General features: G+C 41.8%; 1 non-coding gene across 1 annotated transcript; it reads right to left on the bottom strand.

Annotated features, from left to right (window-relative positions):
* Nucleotides 1–3,668: 3,668 nt before the first annotated feature.
* TRNAS-CGA (transfer RNA serine (anticodon CGA)) lies at nucleotides 3,669–3,750 on the bottom strand. Its single transcript has one exon. It is a non-coding gene; the product is annotated as a tRNA-Ser (tRNA).
* Nucleotides 3,751–23,200: the final 19,450 nt, after the last annotated feature.

Consider the following 23,200-nt stretch of genomic DNA (forward strand, 5'->3'; position numbering starts at 1 on the left):
TAAATGATGAGAACTGTCCAAAGTACTGATGGGAAGGTTTCAGGAAGTAGATACCTCTTCACTGGATATTTTGTTTTAAAGACTAAGTGACCAGAGGGAGGGAGGGGATAATTTGGAAAAATGAATACAAGGGATAATGTTATAAAAAAGTACTCATGCATATATACTGTCAAAAAATTTATAAATAAAAAAAGTAAAAAAAAAGATTAGGTGACCTTTTGTAGGGAGAAACCAGGGCTTACATCTAAAATATATTTATTGTGTCCAAGGGGACTCTTCCAGTTCTGTGATGATATGATTCCTATAATAAATTCTAATATTCACTAATGAGTAATGATGATTTTATATATATAATTCACCACCACTACTCTGGCCACTTTTCCAATTATTCACTTCGATGGGTAAGTTAGGTCCCCAGAAAATCCAAATTGTTTACTATTCAGTGTTCTAAAGTTGGATTTCTATTCTATTGTTCCTAATACCCCCAACAGTGAGTTCCTTATTGTCAGTAAACATGAATTAGCTTTTAGAAAAGGGAATTTACTGAGAAGGTACAATTCGAACACTGGCATGAAACATCCCCCTCCAATTCTGAGCTATACTCTCCTTTTGCACATGTAAGTTTCCTTGGAAGAGTGAGCTCAAACTTAAAATTCAATAGTAGTGAGACATTTGGACCACATATGTGGCCAAGGGGTCTCTCTCCCTTCTTCTGGAGACAAAATCCTTTTTTTAACTTCATAGAACCCTTAGAAAGTTCTCCTTCTGAGAATCCACTTGGACTCAGGCCATTTCACTGTTACAAGTGTTCTTCTACTTCCTCTCCTGCTCTAATGCAAATGGAGAAAAACATGTCAGCTGCTATCCAATCCTTATGCTGGCTCTTTGCCAGGCTCAGCTCCTGGTTGTGTGGGCCACTCAGCAGTCTTTTTTCAGACTTTGCAGTACCCACAAGGCTGACACATGGGTAAGTACGTCTCAGGTTTTTACCTGCTTTCCTTCTGACTACATTGCTCCCAGCTACAATGGCCTCTGAGATTGCCTGGTTTCTAGTGGGACTACAATGGAAGCTCTGAATCTCTCCAATTCTGGTCTGCATTGTGTCCAATGATACTAAGATATTGCAAGAGTCTACCTGACGTGTGCGAGGTCACAGGACTAGCAAACTGGGTAGGAATTAAACTCAAGTCTTTTGGCCCAAGGCTTTTACCAGAATGAAAGCCTAACCAAGAAAGAGCACACAAGTGGGAACCCCTTTAAATTCTTCACTTCATCCTTTTCTTAAGAACAAGAGGACAGCTTGCAATGAAACTCCTCATCCCCTGCCATATTTCCAGTCATTCCATCTGTTAGGTTCTTACTAAGTGCTAATGAGATAATGAGATATTGGGTTTTTACTAAGTGCTAAGTCGGTACTTAACAATTTTCTAGTTCCAGCCTTTCCTGGGAGTTTGACTTGTGAATTCCTGGGGGAGAGCTTGCATGCTTAGGAGGAGCAAGTTCATTGGTTGAAGTACTTCTTCCCAGAAGCCCTTGCATTATCCCATGCCCATTCTCTGGAAGGATAAAGAGGGCAGCTCTGGAGGAAAAAGTCAGTCTCTGCTCTAGACTAGACTTGAGGCAGCTCTCTGCAGGAAGGGAAATCACTTCTCTGGACGAGAGTTAACGGCAGCTGTCTGGAGACAATGGTTCTCTACAGGAAGAAGAATCTGTCGGAGAGATTTGAGTTGACACAGCAGATCTCCTTCCAGAGAGTGATTGGCAGCTTCTGGAGACAACAGCACATTACGTATTGGCGTCCACAACGTGGGGCAAGGACTTTTGCTTATCCTGACAAGGACTTATTCTGAGCCCTTCCGAGGGGCTAGACCAGACCATCGCACCATCCTTTCTCTTCTCCCCCTCCCCAAATTATCTAGTCCCTAAAGATGGTGGCTCAGAGTCAGGAAGACTTGAATTGAGTCCTATCTCTGGCACGTCAAGGTTGTGTGACCTTGGAAAGTCAACTCTCCTTTGGCTGTATCAGGCAAATCTCCCAAACTGTAAGTGGTAGAGAAAGTGGTGGCGAAAGTGTACTCTGCCTTTGTAAAAGGAGTTTTCTCACCTGAGAGTTCCCTCAACCAATTAACTCACAGGTCTAGTCTCTGAATGGGGGCAGTTCTTAGGACTTGAAACTTTCCAGCTAGAGTTAAGAAAGTGTTTGTTTCAAGGTCCTGTGGACATGAAAATTGGACCTCTGAGTTATCAGCTAAAAATCGAAGGTGCCATTGATTCCAGAGGCCAGGAGAGGCCCAAAGTGGGGTCTGAACAGACTCACAACCCAGGGAAGATTTTCCTTCTGTGGAGGCCCTCCTCCCATAAGCAGCCTCCTAGCTCCGGGAGGACAGCCTCGCTGGAGAGCCCAGGTGTGGGGCTAGGAGGCTCAGGTGGGGGTGGAGGCAGCCCCATCTGCAGGGCGCTGGCTCTCTCCAGGTTCAGCTACCACAAAGCGACCTTCTCCCCTTCTCCAGTTGCTCCCCTGCTTCTCCCCAAGCTCCTAGATGCTTCTTTGGGAGCTGGGATCTTTCGAGACTCCAGCCTTGGAGCCTTTGCTGACCCCCGCAGCCATTAGGACCTCTCCCCATCCTTACACCCCGAAATTACCTTATCGAAATCTAGTGAACAAACGGGCATTTTGTTTCCCTCTTTGAAGGCTGGGCCTGCCTCCGGCGGCGCTTTCTTAGGGTCCCCTATCCCATAGAGCCAGGCATTTAACCCGTGCCTACCTTAAATTCAGCTGTAGGGGCAAAGGTCTCTCCCTTCCTCTGCCCCCGTTCCCTCCTTTCTTTCCTCTCCCCTCCCTTCTCCTTTTCTCCCCTTTCTCTCCCTCCCCTCCTCTAACCTTCCTTCTCTTCCCCTTCCTCTTTACTTCTCCCCTCTTCTCTCCTCCCTCCCTCCCTCCCCTTTCCTTTCCTCCCCTTCCCCTCCCTTCCTCTTCTCTCCTCTCGCTTTCCCCGTTTGTCTCTTCCCTCCCCACTCTCTCCTTTTTATTCTCTCTCTTCTCTTCCTAGCCCCGAAAAGATAATACTTGGCCGCTATTTAAGGGACGACATTGGGGCTCATCCAGATAGCCCGCCACCCCCCCCTCCATAATTGCCAGAGCTCCCATGTCCATAGCCTCCTCCGGGTTTGAAAGCTTTTCCTCCCTCCTTCCTTACGGGATTAGAGCCGGCCCACCGATTGCTCCCACTTTACAGTCAGGAAAACTAAGGCCCAGAGTCGCAAAGTGACTTCCAGAGCTTGAGCGCAAGGTAGTGTAAGGATTAGGAAAAGCGCAGCCACTGTCCCGAGCGTCTCCACACCAGGCGGGTCTTTCGGAGCTTCAGCCCCAAGCCTCGTTCTCATAATTGGGGTTTCCCCACTCCACGACTCTGTATTCGCCTTGCCACCTTCTCCCGGGCGCATCTCCTGCTCCCCTTCCCGCCCCAGACACGCACGCCGCCTCTGCCATGCGTCCGGCACGTCCGGCACCGGGAGGAAGCCTGATTTCGGCACCCACAATTCCCACGTAACTGCCGCCGTTTCGTAGGGTGGTGAGCGGCCGAATCGTGTCTGTCTTCCGTAATTAGCTCCGAGGGTTTTCTCATTAATTAGGGTTCGTTAAAGATGCTACAAAGTAAAAACTCCGTCGCTGTGAGCAGGATTCGAACCTGCGCAGGGAGCCCCCATTAGATTTCGAGTCCAACGCCTTAACCACTCGGCCATCACAGCTCCTGGACCGGAGGTGGCCAAGCGAGAGAAACGGTGGCCTTGAGATGCTTAATAACCGGCCACCGGGATACGGGGCTGGAGGGCGTCCGGGCCACAGGCGATGCGGGCCACGGTCTATATCACGTAACGACCTCCCAAGAGCCCGGGCTGCCAAGTGTAAGCGCTGGTGGGGTGCCCTGGGATTGTCCAAACCAGGGTCGGCGCCGGCTGCTGGAGGGGAGGGAGCGCGCGGGGGCCCGTGGCGCGGGAGGAGTGCCCGGGGGACACGGGAGGGCCAGAGCTTCCAGACACACGAGAAGAAAATAATAAGGATGATGCTGATGCTGGCTCTGTAATATTGAAAGACTTACAGCAAGAGAGATAAAACGACGGAGCATTTCTCTGGGGCTTTAAGGTTTGCAAAGCACCAATAGCTCGTTTGACTCTCGCAATGATTCTATAGGGCAGGGGCTACCCCCTTTTACTGAGGAGGAAATTCAAACAGATAATTACGGGACTCGCTCAGGAGCACGCAGCTACTAGCAATTGTCTGAGGCTGGATTTGAAATCAACCTTCCTGACTCCAGGTTCGGTGCTCGACTCACTGCTTCCGAATTGTCAATTATTCTTCACTCCATTTTATTAAAAAAAAAAATGGGGCTCAGGAAGACTGAACTGACTAACTTTTGTCTTTGTATACTCAGCGTTGAGAAGAGTCTGACCTGAAGGCCACTTTAATACATGGTCATTGATTGAGTGACTTGCCTGAGATCTCGGAGCCAGTCAGGATCCAAGCCTAGATCCCAAATCAGCTTGGATTGTCCAGGTTTGGAGAGAATTGGACCACAGGTTTGTCTAAGGAAACATGGATGGCATTGGGACTAGAAGCAAGCATGTATTAGTGCCCGGAGAATCGGGGCTCCATCCTGAATCTCTGAATTTGGGTACTGGTGCATGAATTTTCAGCCAGATTCCAAGCCTAGATCCTAAATCATCTTGGGTTGTCCGGGTTTGGAGAGAATTGGACCACGGGCTTGTCTAAGGAAGCATGGATGGCATTGGGACTAGAAGCAAATGTGTATTAGTGCCCGGAGAATTGGGGCTCCATCCTGAATCTCTGAATTTGGGTACTTTTTTATTGGTGCATGAATTTTCAGCCAGATTCCAAGCCTAGATCCTAAATCATCTTGGGTTGTCCAGGTTTGGAGAGAATTGGACCACGGGCGTGTCTAAGGAAGCATCGATGGCATTGGGACTAGAAGCAAGCATGTATTAGTGCCCGGAGAATTGGGGTTCCATCCTGGCTCTCTGAACTTGGTACTTTTTTGTGGGTGCATGAATTTTCTCATTCACTAAGTGAAAGAAAGCCTGGCACTGCTCTGCCCCTGCCCCTGCACAGGGGTCCTGGTCTCGAGGTTGTCATCAACCAGCCTCTTGAATCCAATACTCTGAAATTCCTCAGACACTCATCTCCCATCCTTCAATCTTCCCCTCAATTTAAACCTTCACATCTTAATATCCAGCCTCTGGGCTCCCACATTTTCTCAAACTATCAACCCCAGGCTAGAATGGAGTAGACATCATTCTCAGGAACAACAAATTGTTCAAATAATCTGGCAAAAAGTGATGGAAGCTCAAACCGAGGCAGTAGGAACAGATGGACTAAGGAAGGAACAACAGAAGCTGATCCCTTGGGTGGATGGGATAAGAAGTGGATGGTGGAAGAGAAGGGTGGGCAATGCTAGATTTAGAAAAAGAGGACTTGCATCCAAATCTGGACCCTTCCATATTCTAATAAATACACAATTCCTTTTGAATTTGGGAGGCACTCCCTAATTGGATTTCATTTCAGAATGCATCAGGCAATTATGTTGGCTTTCTGTTTCTATGCCTCTTCTCCAAAGGAAACTTAACCATAACAGTAACTTCTCCAAGTTCTACTAGGTGAGTTTTCACCTGGTCCTCCCTCCAGCCAGGCCTTCCCCTCACTTCTTAGCCATCCCTCTGCCCTGGACCATCCTCCCCTGCTTCCCTTCCCAGGAAGTTACCTAACACTTTTCTCCTTGGACTGGAAGAGAGTCCATTTCTCAGAACCTCCCTTCCTGGTCTGGGTCGTACATATCTACAGGATCTTGGGATTTGGAGCTAGAAGTCACCTTAAAGCTTATTTTACCCAACCTCAGTTGACAGATGAAAAAAAAACTTGATACCTAAGGTGATTGTGATTTGCCCACTGTCAGTAAACATCAATGGAAAAATATGATCCCAGGTCCTTTTACTTACAAAAAGCATGCATTTTGTACTCTAAGCCCTGAGTCTTTTCTGCTCCTGTCTAAACATCCCTTAATTTCTAGATTAATAAAAGTGGTCATTGTCTTGCTTTCAAACTTTAATCCATGCCTTGGTCTGAAGCCAACTGACTAGGCTGGGCTTTACCTGCTGCACCTCTCATCTCCCCTTCAGATCTATTGCTAATCCTTAAATATACACTATTGGGCTTTTTTTTTTAAAGGCAGATTTAAGGGAGTGGTTAATGTAGCAAAGGGCAGCCAGTCTATAAACCTCAGTGAAAATGACTTTCTCAAATTTTTTCAAATGCTCATTAAAAGATATGATTTTGAGAGACAATGGGGAGAGATTAAGCATCTGTGGCTCTCAGATATGAGAATCTGAAGCAAATGGCCCTTCTCCCTGTTATTGTCAACGATATGTCTCTGAACCCACCCTCACTTTAACTGAGGTTCCTTGGGGTCCTGGTGGGTACCCTTTCTCATTAAAGGAAACAACTCTTCTCTAGCCTGAAGGTCTTTGGGGCTGCAAAAGTGGGGGCTGCAGGGACTTGATTTTAGCTGGAAACTACTGGGAGAGATTTTTCCCCCAACAGGATGTTTCTATTTTGCTCTCTAAAAGCATGCAAATTTCTTGCAAGGGAAGCAAGATTTATTTCTCATTAAAATATTTGTTCAAGGACCCAATTCAAGCAGCAGTGCCAGGCTCCTCTTCCCTTCACTCTTTGCTTCACATCAGAAAGAATGAGTCACCACTCTGGGCTTGGTGAGAGTTAAGGGAGAGAAAATAAACAGATGCCTCCAAGGGTATTGTTTTAATCAATTCATGAAGATACAGCGGGGAGGGGAAAGGAGGAGGCAGATCTGGAGTCTCCCAAGAGTTAGAGAAAATAGCAAGTTCAAGAATTGTATTGTATTATTACTTCCCTCTTCCCCAGTCTAGCCAGAGACCTATTTTCTAAAAGTTACTTAAGGAAAGGGGCAAGAAAAAGTATTTTCATTTGATTGTCAGCTTCTTGAGCACAGGGCTATTCTCCATCTCCTCACCTTGTCCAAGTTCATGGAGTTATGGCCACAGTGGGTGACTGTGTATTCCACTGAGAGGCTCTGGAATGGCCAAATGACTAAATCAGAAAGGATCTCCCAGGCCATCTTTTCCCATCCTCTCATTGTCTGAGCATAAGATTGAGGTTCAAAGTGCAACAGAGCCTTAGGAGGCTAATAAGATTGCTGACTACAAAAGGAGATTAAGGGGCATTGAAGAAGAACCTCCTTTAAAAAAAAGTCTTCCAGTGTCTCTGTTACTGTGCTAACTGTATCATGATCCTTTGATACCCCTCATTCTTCTCTTTACCAAGATGATCATTCCTTCTCTACATGGAAAAGTCTGACTAGACATTGATAAATTGTGGGATAAAACTGAAGGGGATTAAATGAAGTGAATAAAAAGGTAATTTATTAAACATTTACAATGTATGGCCATGCTATGTTAAGCCGTGGGCATGCAAAGTCACAAAGCAAGAATGTCCTCAAGGAGCTTACACTGTGAGGGGAACACAACATCCATATTGCGGGGCACATTTTAAGAAAAATGTTGTTCAACTGAACAACCAAAGGAGAGAGGACAATGCAAAAAGGGAAGGACTTTTAGTTCGTGCTCTATGAGGATATGCTGAATAAATCAAGACTATTGAACTAAGAGAAGAGAAAGCTTTGGGTACTTTAAAAAGTGACTTGGATTTTTTTAAAAGGATTGACATAGGAAAAAGAATTTAGACTTGTTTTTTTAAATATAATTTAATTTTTATTTTATTTTATAATTATAACTTTTTTTGACAGTACATATGCATGGGTAATTTTTTACAACATTATCCCTTTCACTTACTTCTATTCAGATTTTTTCCCTTCCTCCCCCAACCCCCTCCCCCAGATGGCAGGCAGTCTTAAACATGTTAAATATATTACAGTATATTCTAGACACAATATATGTGTGTAGAACCGAATTTTTTGTTGCACAGGAAGAATTGGATTCAGAAGGTAAAAATAACAGTTTACACTCATTTCCCAGTGTTCCTTTTCTGGATGTAGCTGATTCTGTCCATCATTAATCAATTGGAATTGGATTAGCTCTTCTTTATGTTGAAGATTTCCACTTCCATCAGCATACATCCTCGTACAGTATCGTTGTTGAAGTGTATAATGATCTCCTGGTTCTGCTCATTTCACTCAGCATCAGTTGATGTCAGTCTCTCCAAGCCTCTCTGTATTTCTCCTGCTGGTCATTTCTTACAGAACAATAATATTCCATAACATTCATATACCATAATTTACCCAACCATTCTCCAATGGATGGACATCCATTCATCTTCCAGCTTCTAGCCACTATGAAAAGAGCTGCCACAAACATTTTGGCACATACAGGTCCCTTTCCCTTCTTTAGTAGTTCCTTGGGATACAAGCCCAGAATTTAGACTTGTTCAGCTTCATCCCAGTGGGCAAGTGGGTAAAGGAGCAAATATTCCTCAGGACCTGGGCAAATTTGGAATATACACACTCTCACACACCAATACCAACACCCCTCCACACACAAACATATACACACACTCAAATACACACATATTCACACCCCAACTCTTTCTTTCTTGGATAGTATACTAGAACATATAGCCTGCTGATATAATCTTTGCAAACCCCAGAATGCAGGTCCACAAAGGGACTTTAATGGGGGTTCCTCTAGGATCAGTTTTGCCATTGAAAAGTATGGTGAAATTGACACAGAAGAGTCCAAAGATTCAAGACATTTGGGCTTTAATTCCAACTTCATGATTTTGGGCAGATTCCCTGGTCTCTTTCTGCCTCAGTTTCCTAATAAGAAAAACAAAAGTATTGAGCCCAATGACTCCTAATATCCTGTCCAGATGTGACATTCTATATTTCTATGACTAATTGTTCTGTGATTACCTTGTGAACAAATGAATCAGTCAGCCTCTTGACAGTAATAGAATCTGTTTTCCTTTCCCTGCTAATTTGAGACCCAATTTCATCCTTGCTAAGATTGTATGCATTAAAAAAAGGTAATCGATGCACTATGCAGTCAGAGATCTGCTATAAGCCTTTATTATATATATATATATATATATATATATATATATAGTATATGTATATATATGTGTATATATGTATATGTATATATATGTGTGTATATATATGTATATATACACATACACACATACACACACACACACACACACACACACACATATATATATATATGTAATTAGTCAGCTAACTGCTTTCCATTTGCTTCCCTTGGCCTATGTGGTTCTAACAGTAATAACATCACCTGAAAAGTTCATCATCCTATATTCTAGAGAGAAATAATTCCATATTTTTATAAGTTTATTAGAAAGTGTGAACTCCATTTTCTAGGATGAAATGATTCTTAATATTTTTGGTAAATCTTAAAATTGAAATCATGCTCTCCCCTGTTTTGAATATAACTAGTGCGACCTAAACAAAAACAAAGCCTGAGCATCATTATGCTCTGAGAAAGCTTAATTCGGGTCCCTGTGGCACCTTGCTATTGAGGGCCCATATTACAACTGTAACCTTAGCCACTTCTGTTGTAAAATCATATTCTGGCTTCCTCATAACTTCCTTCAAAATACTTCCCTGGGGAAGAACATGGTCGTACTTCAAGAAAAGCTCGATATTTCAGAGCAACCCCACCCTCCTTTCTCTCCATTTTTTTGGTGAGTGACTTGCCTTGTATTTCAATAGAAGAAGCAAAGAGAGTTTTTTCCCCGTGTCTAGCACACCGTAAATGCTGTGTCTACTTAACAAATACAGATGGTTCATTAGGGTGTTTCTTCTGCTTAAACATTTTGCCAAATGTGCTCATGAAGGCGCTGCATTCCATGCCTCCAGACTGCTCCCTGTTACCTTTTAGTCTGAAATGGTCTCTTTGGCTCTAGAGCTCTCGTGACTGGCCTCGTTTTACCTAGTACCTGTTGTGCTAGATAATCTTTGCTGTTCCTTGCTAAATAATCTACAGCTCCAGCATTCCCTCTGTCTCTTCCTTAAGCTGGAAATTCTTTTCACCTCTGAGCTTCCTTGGCTCCCTTCAAGTTTCAGCTAAAGTCCCACTTCCTGCAAGAAATCCTTCTAGGCTCCTGGCAATTGCTTGCACTTTATGTTTATCTCCAGTTTCCCCTGCCTACGTATTGTTTGTAGGCAAACAGTTGTTAGCAACTTCTATTCCCTATTAGACTGGGAGCTTCTTGATAACAAAAGCTGGATTTAGGTCTCAGAACATAGGAGATACTTGAGAAATGCTCACTGACTAGACTTGAAATCACCCAGTCCACCATTTTGCAAATGCATTCTAGTCACCAGAGTGGGGAATCAAGCAGAAGGAGGTGGTCAGGACAAAGCAAGTGCCCCTATTCGGCAAAAATGTCAAAAGTGGGAGCTCTGGTGACAGTGGGGCAAGAAGTTGCTCTTTTTTTTTTCTTTTTTTTTTTTTTTTTTTCTGAGGCTGGGGTTAAGTGACTTGCCCAGGGTCACACAGCTAGGAAGTGTTAAGTGTCTGAGACCATATTTGAACTCAGGTCCTCCTGAATTCAAGGCCGGTGCTCTACCCACTGCGCCACCTAGCTGCCCCAAGAAGTTGCTCTTAAGAACAAGTCTAGAAAATCATAGGAGTGGAACATGAGAGCTGGAAAGGATGTTAGCTCCAAAGGATGTTTTGGTTTTTTGATACTGGGACCTGGAGAAGTGAGATGACAGGAATTAAGTAGAAGAGCTGGGATTTGGACTCAGTTTCTATGACTTTTTGTTCTATGAAGCCCTGCACATGTGTGTGAGTGCACCAGAGAGGGGACCCATGAGGATGTGAGTGTTGTGAGCTAGGAGGGGTCTCCTGGCCTTGGAGGTAGTCTGGCTCCAGAGGGGAAGAGGCACGTGAAGCTGACTGACTCAAGAACACTACCACCCCAAGGAGCCCTTTCCAAAAAGCAAACCATTTCATTTTCCAAGAATTATGGTAAAGGTTCAGTTGATTCAGAAGGCTTTGCCATTCCCTTCTCCAGCTCATCTTACAGATAAAGAAATTGAGGGAAAGAGAACTAGCTCATCCAGCTAAGAAGTATCTGGGGCCAGATTTAAACTCATGAAAATTAGTCTCCCTAACTTCAGACCCAGCACTCTGTCTACTCTGTCATCTTTGACAAGGATTGTGTCTATCATTGTAATTTTGCTGGTTATTTTTAAAGAAATGGTTTTACGGTAAGTTTTTCCTTCTTTTAAGAAATGTGAGGATGAAGAAGTATGGAAGGCTAGTGCTGCATTGATATGAAATCATGTTACCCAATTACCAAAGCATAAACCTTGCTCAAAAGAAAATGTATTATCTTAATCATCATTATCATGATATTTGCTGAAATAATTTTAGAATATGCTGATAGCATTCCACCAAGGAATAATAAAAGTTGACAATCGGTATAGCTGATTTCTATAGAGGAACCTATGAAATGAAAAAGGACAATGAGAGAGTGCTAGTCCTGGAGTCAAAACAACTCATCTTCCTAATTCAAATATGGCCTCAGACACTTAGTGTCCGTGTGATCCTGGGCATGTCACTTCATTCTGTTTGCCTTGGTTTCTTCATATGCAAAAATGATCTGGAGAGAGAAATGGCAAATCTTAATTATTAATATTAATTTAGCACAACAGGATCACTTTTCTTTGGACCTAGCTGATATTCAAGTTGTAATTACAGAGAGGCTATCGTCCTGAATTTTGGAGTGAGAGCACCGTGGCAGAGCTTATGATAACAACAAAAACTAGTACTAGTATTTCTATAGAGCTTTAGATTTGAGAACTTCTTTGTATATCTCACCTCATTTGAACCTTCCAACAACCCTGTGAGATATGCACTATTATTATCTTCATTTTACAGAAAAGGAAACTGAGGCTGAGAATAGTTAAGTGACTCTCTCAAGGTCACTCAACTGGTACATGTCCGGAGAAGAATTTGAATTCAGGTCTTCCAGATTCCAGTGGCACTTTGACTGCCACTATCAAGAGCTCAGATTAGTCCTGGCTGTACTTGAGGAGCCTTAGGTAACATCACTTGGAACCCCGGGTTCTTTACACACAAAAGAAAGGTTCTTCCCGTTAAATGTCCCTCCTAGGGGGACTCCTCAATTTCCGCATCTGCAGCATGAGGGCCTTAGACCATATGACAGCCTTCCCTACCCCAGCTCAGATCTAAGAGCTTTTAAGGTGGTTTCCTGCCTTTCAGGCAGCGTGAGGTGAGAACTGCTCAGGGCCCTCACATTCATTTTAGGCCAATTGACCCTTGCATGTGGCTGGGTGGTGCCCCTTTACTTCCATTGTTCCACAATAAGAGGCATTCTTGATAGGAACCAGACCCCTGAGCTGCTAGAGTACTTAGGGCTCTAAATATTTGCTTGTGAGTTTGGCCTATCAGCCAAGTGAAAAACCAGGTCACTTGTTTGGTCCTTTTTGGGGGGTGCCCCCCTTCACACACATCCTTTCAAGTCTTGCCAGGGATTTTACAAGTGAGGCCCAAAAGGAGGGGGAGGAGAGAGGCAGCCTGAAGAGACAATTCCTTGGCTTCGGTCGTGGAGATCGGAAAGCTTTTTAAAACACATTATGCTTGTCCTTGGGTCTTTTTGGCAATGGCTTTCTCGTCCAAACCCGCCTGTGCCAAAGTTTGGGACCACTTGACCTCTGTTAGTTTGTGTACTCTTAGCAATGAGGGTTCAGACTGACTCAGTGGGATCCTGAAAACCACCTTGGTGTGAGAGAGTGGAAATAAGCACCATGAATGAACCAATTAAAGGAAGAGAAAACCTTCTAACACTCAGAAGCACCCCAAATAGTGAGGGTAACTTTGGGAGATCAAAGCTTCCCCCTCCTTGGAGGTATTCCATTGAAGTCTTTGGGGATCTCTTTGTCAGGTTATTGCATCGGGGGTGTTGTTGGGGTCCTGGTTGGACTGCGTGCTTCGGAGATCCCCTCCAATTCAGTGATTCTGTGATTCAAGCATGGAGGATGTGAAATTTCCTGACGGCCTAAGAGGTCTCATGCTTGCCTCCCTATTTTTTTTTCCTAACCACCAGGCCATTAAAATTTACAGCTGCCTCCGGGAATGGGAGAAGCAGAGTGCTCATGAATTCATTTACTTCATCCAAGCAATATTAGGCAGGAAAGGAAGGAGGGGGAGGAGAAGGAGGAGGCAGTGAGGGGAGAAAGATAAGTGGGAAGGGGGTGCTGCTGGCAGGCCCGGGTCATGGCGAGACCTAGACTATTTACACCATTTGTGTGCAATTTATGGAAGTTGTCTCTCTCCTGAAGAATGCGAGCTTTAGAGGAAGAACCATGTTTATGGCTTGCTTTGTATCCCCACCACTTGTCTGAGCAATAGGAAGCCCCTGCTGACCAGCAGACAGTACCTGTCATGACACACAGGACTCATGGGAGACAAAATTGATATTTGGCTCAAGGTTGTGATGCATTTTCCTTGAGGTCTACAGCTTGCTCTCTACCTTCTTATGGAGAAGAGATATGGGGACCAAACAGGATAGTGGGAGCCTTTACTGGGTCCTGTCCAGCTTTCAGACTCTGACTGCCCCAAACCTTCCTGCAGGCAGCAGAACTGATTATTCTGATTTTGTGTTTGCTATAATAACTCACTCACAGCTCTCCATAGCACTTCAAATACACAAAGTTTTGGTTGTTGTAGTTTGATCACAACTATCCTATGGGAATACCAAGAAAAGTCCATGATCCTCACTTTCCAGATGAGGAAATTGTGACCCACACAGGTAGAGATACTTCCTTGTAGCTACACAGCCAGAACCACTGCCATTGGACTTTGGACATACTATCTTTCCATTCTCAGAGTAGTTACTTCCTGTCTTCCTTCCCATCTGGCCGGGTGATCTCCATGGAGACACTTTCTCTCCATATTTCCATATTTTTTTCCATGCTAGGTTCAGATCAGGGAAATACGGCTTTTGTCCTAAAACTAACTTTGTAAAATAAGGAAGCATATGTAGTTATACTTCAGGGCCCTGTCCAGGGACTCAATATCATTTTATTTTAAAATCCATTTTTATTGCTATCAATTTCATTTCTCACTAGCTGAATCCCCTGGATTTAATCCTCCCATCATCCTTTCCCTCCCTGTCCCATCTCCCCTGGAAGAGCTCATGATTAAAATGATTTCCCCAGCTTTGGTCCTCACATCTAATTAGTACCCTCAGCTTCTTCTACCCCTCTGATCAAAGGCCTGAAGGCTGGAGCAAAATATCTTTCCAGAGCCTCCATTTGTAGAGGTCTCAGAGGCTCAAGCAAAAATCACATTTCTCACCAGCTGCTGTTCCATCATCAAGGAAACTAATCACCAGGAAAAAGCAAAAAAAGAGGAGAAGGAAAAAAGAAGAGGAGCTTAAGGGAGGATAAATAAAAAAAGGGTGAAGGAAAATAACATAAAGAACCCCCAAAATCATTGCACCACATGCTATCAAGCACAAGGAAAGACACCTACCAGAAAAAGATGGCAGAGAGCAGTGACAGTGAAGACTTGCCTTTGCCTCTTTCTTGTTTGGGGACCAGGGTAGGGATGGGGTGAAAGAGAAGGCAACTGGATTAAGGATTAGTCTCAACCACAGAAAAGTTCAGAATTGGGTCATTGAGAGCCTCAGTTTTGCCAGATTGTCACGGCCGACAGGAAGCAAATTAGCAAGTAAACAGTTTGTGTGTGTGAGCTGAGCACCATCTCCACGTCCAAATATTTCCTGGAAGGGCAGGCCAGGGAACTAATCAATGCATATATCCAGAAAGCATGACGAGGGCCAAGCTTCCACTTTATACTGCAGATTCATGGCCAAGATCATCCTAGACAACTCCAGGGTGATAGAGGGATTCAGAACAGACTACCCATTATTTCCATTCTCTTCTTTTTTTAAACAACAAAATCTGCCTCCCTCTGAAGGCCCTTTCTCCCCTTGTCAATGAATTTAAGGCCATCAGAAAGCAAACTCTAATGTACCTTTCAAAACTTATCTCAAAACGTCCCCCTCCATAATTTGAATATCACTGTCAAGCAGAGCTATTGCTTCCTGAATTAGTCTATCTTCTGTCTCCACACAGTTGTCCAAACTGTCCATTGCCCTTGGAAACTATTCAGATCCTCTTGGTCTCTACTCCTTGGAATACTGGGCTTCTTCCAAAGTTCAGTTCAGGACTGAGGAAGTTAATCGAGAAAAAGAAATTTTCTCGAGAAAAGGAAAAATTGAGAGGCCCAGGAAAGTACCTCAGGGGTGTTTCTACACTTTGTGGGCATGGATGATGATCCCCCAAAGGAGACTGACCAGGAGTAGCTGGGCCTGTAGGTGGAACCAGGTGGGTGGGAGTCCATAAGCACTCCTTCTCTAGGAAAAAGGGCTTCTCTATGGCTTTCTCTGTATCATGGAATAATGGCAGTAGCAGAGCCTCAATCTGCTCTTCAACTCATTCAGATCAATCAAGATTTATTGAATCTCCAAGTGTGCCAAGCACTGTGCTTAGTGGGCACATTGAAGCAAAGACAAAGGGATTTCTGTCCATCTGATACTAGTCCTATCTCTGAGTATTTTTCAATTTCATGGGCACTTATTCAGCAACTAAGTTGTTTATCTCTGTGCCCCCACTCTAACCATAAGACTCATCCTGTGGCTTTTGTACTTACATATTTATATTCTGATATGACTTTAAAAAAACATTTTTTCCTTCAAAAGGATAGAGCTAAGATGGAGCATTATGGGCAGCCACCTAACTGACCAACATTCATATGTCACCCTCTTCCTTCCAAAAACACTTAACAATAATGCTTCAAATCAAATTTTGGAGCAACAGAAGCAACAAAAAATAGGGGAAAGTTTTTTTTTCTTGCTTAAGAAAACTTCAGAGGGAAGGAGGAAAAGACTGATGTCAGAGAGGAGGTCTGTCCAGAGTCTACACAACTGGGGCCAATGGTAGCCACAATAACAGCAGCTTCAGGAGCTCTTAACCAGAGATGGTGAGAGGGTGAGAATGTCCAGAAAGAGGGCAGCCCTTTTTGTAGTCTCGAAGAACTGGAAATTGAGTGGACTCCTATCAGGTGGGTAATGGCTGAAAAGTTATGGTACATGAATGTAATAGAAAATGATTATTGTATAAGAAATAATCAATAGGATGATTTCAAAAAAGTCTGGAAAGACTTACATGAACTGTTGCTAATCAAGAGAATATTGTACACAGTGGGAACAAGATTATGTGATGATGAACTCTGATGGATTTAGCTATTTTCAACAAGGAGGTGATTCAGGATAGTTCCAATAAACTTGTAATGGAGAGAGCTATCCATCCCAGAAGAAAGGGACTGAATGTGGATCACAATGCAATATTTGCAGCATTTTTGTTGTTTGATTGCTTCTTCTTTCTTTCTCATTTTTTTCCTTTTTGAACTGTTTTTTTTTTTGTTCAGCATGATAAATATGGAAATATGTATACAAGGATTGCACATGTTTAACATAGTTTGGATTGCTTGCTATCTAGGGAAGGGAGTAGGGAAAAAGGAGAAAGAAAAACTTGGAGCACAGGGTTTTGCAAGAGTGAATGCTGAAAACTATATTTACATATATTTTTAAAATAAAACTATTATAAAAAATTAAAGTTGAGCAAGTGAAAGGACTGTGAGGCATCAAGAAAGAATAAAACAAAATCAAAAGAATGAGAAATAAAACAAAATAAGGAATATTTCATTGGAAAAATATTTCAACTCACATCAAAACAACTGATATGAAAATTTTAAGAATTATTGGATTATCTGAAATTCATGATCAAAGAAAAGAGTTTAGATATCTTTCAAGAAATTATCAAAGAAAACTACCCAATATTCTAGAACCATTAGGTAAAATAGAAATTGAAAAAATCCCTCAATTACCTCCAGAAAGATATTCCAAAATGAAAACTCCAAGAAATATTATAGCCACATTACAGTGTCAAGGAGAAAATACTGCAAGCAGTCAGAAATACTTATGGATCTATAGTCAGGATAAAGTAAGATTTAGCATTTTCTACATTAAAACATTGGAGAGGTTGGAACATAATATTCTTCAGGACAAAAGAGCTAAGATTGCAACCAACAATCACCTACTTAGAAATTTAATGTAATTTATTATGTAACATATATAATTATATTATATATAATACATAAATATATATAATATTTCACATATTATATTTGTGTATGTATATTTAAAAATAATATAATACCTAGAATATAATATAATCATTCAAGAGGGGAAAATGAACACAACAAAATAGAGAATTTTCAAACATTCCTGATGAAAAAACCTGAACTGAATAGAAAATTTGACCTTCAAATACAAGACTCTAGGGAACCATAAAAAGGTAAACAAGAAGGGAAATCATAACTAATTCAAAACAATTTATTCTTGTATATAGGAAAATGGTATTTGTGACTCCTAAAACCTTTCTCATTATTAGGGTAGTTAGAAAGCATATACTTAAGAAGGTATGGGTGTGAATTGAATATGATGGGGTGATATCTACAAAAATAAAATTAAGGGGTAAGAAATAAGAATGCCCTGAGAGAAGGGGAAAGGAAGAAGAAGAATGAGAGAAATTATCTGACATAAAAGAGATGCAAAAGAGATTTTATAGTGGAAAGTAAGATGGCAAAAGTGGAGGGGACACATGAATTTTACTTTCACTGGCAGTGACTTCTCAAGTGAATGACATATATACTCAGTTGAGTATAGAAGTTTATCTTACTCTACAGGAAAGTGAGGGCAAGAGGAACTGATCAAAGGGAAGGCAGATTGAGGGTGGTAAACATCAAAAGCAAAAGACTTTTGAGAATGGACAGAATAAAAGAGTAGAATCAACAGGAGGAAATTAGGGTAGAGAGAAATATATAGTTAGTCATTATTATTGTAAAACTATATACTAAGTTTTGCCAATAAATTAATTCCCCATTTCTCAAATATATAAAAGACTCAAATTTATATTTGTCCAATTTACATTTTTTCTTTGAAGCTTTGCTTGTAACTATTTTCACATTGCTGTCATCTTCCAAGTTTGTGTCTTGGTCTTTCTCAGAATAAAAGCAGATTTTTATGGTGAAGTTCTTCTTTTGTTGCTTACTTATTTTTCCGACCTTTCTTGACTTTGAACTCTATGTTAAAATTTGGCTCTGTTCACTTAGGGTTGGAGAAGCAGTATTCCTAGCTTTGGACTTTTTTGTGCTGCTATTCTCACTGCTAGTTCTGAGAGTCTGAATGTTTTTGGTCTTTCTAGGAGGATGTGTTTCAGGGAGAAGTGTGGTCATTGCTCTCTTACTCTGTGCTCTGGTTTTTATCCAGAAAAGACCCCTGATCCTTTGCAGCTGCAACAACTAATACTTCTCTCTGCCCTGGAGCTATGATGAGGGCCATTTTGCCTTTGTGACCAATTGAAAGCACTTTTTTTTGTCCTGGAACTATGACCAAAAACTGCAACAGGATTTTGAGCTCATGTCAACTCCAGGTTCACTATAATATGACCAGTTGTTTGACCCTCTTTCCATCTGTGAGCTGAGAGCTTCCAAAGCTGTTGGCAGCCACTTCCAAAACCCACTACTAGTGCTACTGCTGGGTCAGCCCCCATTAAATGTCACACACCTCTCCTGTTAACTTCCTAAATTATTTTAGACTAAAAAAAACCAACTTTTTGTTGGCTTACATGGAAAAAAATTGAATCACCAAAAATCCAACCCATCTTCCACTCAACTTTCTTCTTCTTTTTCCTTTTCTTTCTGTCTTTTTCTTTCTTTCTTCCCTCTTTCTTTCCCTCCTTTTTTCTTTTCTTCCCTCTTTCTTTTTTTTCTGTCCTCCCTTCCATTTTTCTTTCCTTCTGTCCTTCCTTCTTTTCCTCCCTTCTTCCTCCTCCTTCCTTCCTGCTCCTCCCTTCCCCCCTTTCCTTCCTTCCTTTCCTCTCTTACTCCTTTCTTTATTCCTTCCCCTCTTCTTTTCCTCTTTCCCTCCTTTCTTCCCTGCCTTCTTCCTCTCTTCACTTCTTTTCTTCCTTCCCTCCTTCCTATCTTTCCTCCCTATGTCCACATAGGATGTCATACCCTTACCTCAGATGCTTTAAAACATTTTATTCCCTTTTGCACCTCTGAACTCTTCCAAGATATCTTGAGCTTTACTGGCTAGATTTCTTTCCTGGGGTGTAGGCTTATACTAAAATCAGTCTGATCTAATTGGCCACCAATATGGCCTAGGCCAAGCTCTATTAGGTCATTTTTAGTTCTGATTAACTCAGATTGAATGTAAATAGCAATCATTTCTATTTTGACCAGAAATTCAGAAACCTTTGCCTTCCAATATCATTTATTTATTTGTTTATTTAGATTTTTTTTGACTAGGTGAAAGAGAAGATTCTTTACCTCAACTACTTTCTAGCCTTCATCACTGAATGGGTGCAGATTTGGGCAAAAAGGGACCTCTTGAAGACCTTAGTTAAAAAAAGACCAAGGTGTCCCCTTTAAGCCAGGATCATCTCCAGTCATCTTGATCTATATTTTTCCACTGGACCCGGGTGGCTCCGCAGGGGAAAGTGAGGTAGGTAACCTTGCACAACCCTCTCTCATTTAAGTCTAATTTACTTGCCTATCATGGCATCACTTCCCTGATGCCATAGTCCTCTTACAGAACAAAGAACAAACAATCTCCAGGAATAAAAAAAGCTTAACTTCTTTTGGCTTTTAAATCCCTTCACAAGCTGGCTCCTGCCTGTTCTTCTATTTTTCTTTCTTTTTATTTCCTTCCATATATTCTATGGTGTGGCCACATTGTCCTACTGGTTGTTCCTTGTACATCTGTACAATATTTTATCTCCTATCTCTGTCCCTTTGCAAAAGCCCAATTCCCCAAAACCTGGAAGTCAATGACTCCTTACTTCCACCTCTTAGAACTCCTGGATTCCTCCACAATTCATTTCTAGGGCATATTCTGCAGGAGGAAAGGTTTTTCCTGGGCTTCCCAACACTGGAGACTTCTGTGATTAATTGGTTTTCCATCTTCTTTCTATGTATCAAGTATAGACATAGTACCTGCTGTCTCCTCCATTAGAATTCGATCTTCAGGGCAAAGTCTGTCTTTGTTTTTGCAATTTTTTGTATCTCCATCACTTAGCATAGAGCCTGAAACATTATAAAGGGTACTTATTGATTTAAGGTGAGTGAATGTAGGCCCCTAGAAAGCATTGTGAGCCAGTAGAAAGTTCCAGGGTAAGAAAGAGAATGTTGGTTGACTTCCTAAGTATGTTACAGAGGGAATTCTTGTTCAAGCATGAAGTTGAACCAATAGGAACATAAAGATGTCCTTTATAACACAGAGATATCATGTGATTCTATCTGAAGATCCTAGAAAAACAGATAATGTTTTCATCCCTATGGAATGGTATTCCCAAATGCCACCATGCTCTTAGATTGAACTCTGGAAGGCAGTGGAATTATGGGCTTTCATGGCTCCAAGTCTGGAGCCTTTGCCACTAGATAGTGCTGTATCACAAAGTCATATGACTATCAGCTGAAATACCTGGAGGACTTCAGTTTGAAGAAGGGAACTCTCAAGTCAGGGTGGTGGGAAGTGGAGTCCAGAAGTTTGCCAGCTATCTTCAAGCATTTGAAGGATTATCTTGTTGAAGAGAGACTACCCTTGTTCTCCTTGGCTCAAGAGAGTAAACCTAGCATAAATAAATGCCAGTTGCAGAGAAACACATTTCAGTTTTAGAGTTAGGGTTAATTTCAAGTTCATGGGGCCATCTTGGAAGTTAGTGACTCGTCCATTTGAAGAATTTAAAACAAAGGCTTGTCACAAGGGATATTCCTATTGGGGATCAGGTTTGAATAGATGGCCACCTAATTAATTCTCTTGTTTGGTATCAGACATTACCCATAAAATGATGATTTTCCAAGATTCCTTTTGGCATTTTTTTTGCTACGTGTAGAGAAAGTCCCATAAAGCAAAGGAAGAATTGAAACAAAATCCTAATGTTTCAAACTCTTCTCCCCCTACCCCAAGAAGCTGATGCCTATCGGACTCTGTCAGTTTGGGCTTGTCAAATACAGACACAGATGCCTGTCCAGTTCTGCCATAGTCTGAAAGGGGTATCTTCAGGGCCATCCTTCAGACCCTTGAAGAATTGGCAGGTGGTAGTGACATACCTTTATTTTATTTCCTTTATTCCCTCACAAAGTACTGAGGAGAAAGAATGAATGAGATGATTAGAATATGGAGTGAAAGATGACTGAAATAAATTCTTCTTCCTTCCTTCTGTGTGACTAAACACAACTTGTAGCTAAAATCTTTATATTTCCCACTCCCATTTTCTTCCTTTGTGGGGGGGATCTCTATTAATTAAATTTTACTCGATGCAACAAAGGGTCAGTGAAGAAGAAAACTCCAAACTTGGTTGTGACCTTTTACAAAACAAAATTGGGTACTGTTTAAGGTATGATTCAGGGTCTGATTAGAAATGCCATTTTTAAAGTTCAAAAATACATAATGGAACCAGAAGTTGAATAGATCTACTCAAAGCTATCCTTCCTGCTTCTAATTATCTATGTGTGAATAACTCAGGGCCTAGGGGATTTGGAACTTTTGAGAGTAATCCTTTATTGGTCTCTGGTCAAAGTGGTCAATAACTGAATTGTCACTCTACAAATCTTTGCCAAGAAACTATACCCATTAATCTTCTTTTCCTCGTCATCTCTATGTAACGAGTTGTTTTTTCATGATAGATATTTCAAGGGGCTTCCCTTCTCTCTACTTCCACAAAAAATAAATACGTGTGCTGTAACATCTGGGTTCTTTGCCTCTGCTAGCTTGAGTCCAAGGCTGCTCCTTCTTGTTGCACTCTTTAATTGAGCTTAGGCAAATGAATACCAATCTTTAGGTGGGCACATTTAGGGTTAGTTAATACTGGGACCCTCCAGTGGCTTGGCCTTCTGGAGTCTTTGAGGGGAAGAGTAGACTGTTGGCAAGGAAAGGCGTCCTCAACACCTAGTTCATCTTTCTAGGAGAAAATGGTCACTGCCATGAGAATAAACCCATTCCAAGGCCTGGAAAGTCAAAAGACTTCTGCTGTAAGGGAAAGAGTGCAAAGCCCAAGTCAAATGCAGCAATCCCGCAAATTGCTTTATAGTTTGTTGAAATGTAAGTGTTTCAATTGTTTTTTCTACTTGCTTAAATTGAATTCTGTCAAATGTGTTCTGAGGATTCTGCATTTAGCATTTCTTTTGGGTAGGAAACAAGTAGCTGTCCCATACATGATTCATATTGCTTACTGAGTGTCTTTCAATTCTTCCATTTTGGAAGGGCCCACGACATGAGCCAAAATCTAAAGTAAAATTAAATTTTCCTCACATTTTTGAATTGAGAAAGTACTGAATTTGAAGATGTGAGGTAAGGGACCTTTACCTCTTTCATTAGACACAAGGCACCCCACTTCACTCTTTTCTGAATAAGATCTCACAACAATGGATCCATTGCAGAAGGCTTCCTAAGTGGACAAAAGAGAGGGGCAAGTACCCAAGCTCCCTGAAACTAACAGCAGTTATTTTTGTCAAATTAACATTGTACATCAATGTAGACAACTCACCTTGCCCAAGAAGGATCATTTATTTCCTTTTCTCACTCCTGACTCCCTTGGATCTGTGCAGGGAATAAGATATACTTATGTTTGGTGCTCAGGTGCTGTGCAAAGTAGCAGGAAGCAGAGTACCTGCAGTTCTGGTCAAAGGAGACTTCATTGTTTGCATGTTTCCAATTAGAATTCCTTTCCTAATGGAAGTTGGCATCTTCCCAGTGTCTTTGTCTGTGAGCTCTATTTATTTGAAGAGCAGCTCATTTCTAGGCACTATTCCTTTTCTCAAGAGACAGGAGAAGGCTGTCTTTTCTATCAGTCCAGCTAACTGGCTGATTTATTTTCAAGTAAAAACACTGGAATTGGGTGGATTAAATTCCACTAATTAACAGGAATGACTGTAAAGAGAAGTATGCTTTCTGTATTTGGCAATATTCATGACAGCCCACAGGAAAAGGAGACCTCCCCCTAAGTTC

Source organism: Sminthopsis crassicaudata, chromosome 4, assembly GCF_048593235.1.
Source record: "Sminthopsis crassicaudata isolate SCR6 chromosome 4, ASM4859323v1, whole genome shotgun sequence".
NCBI lineage: Eukaryota > Metazoa > Chordata > Mammalia > Dasyuromorphia > Dasyuridae > Sminthopsis > Sminthopsis crassicaudata.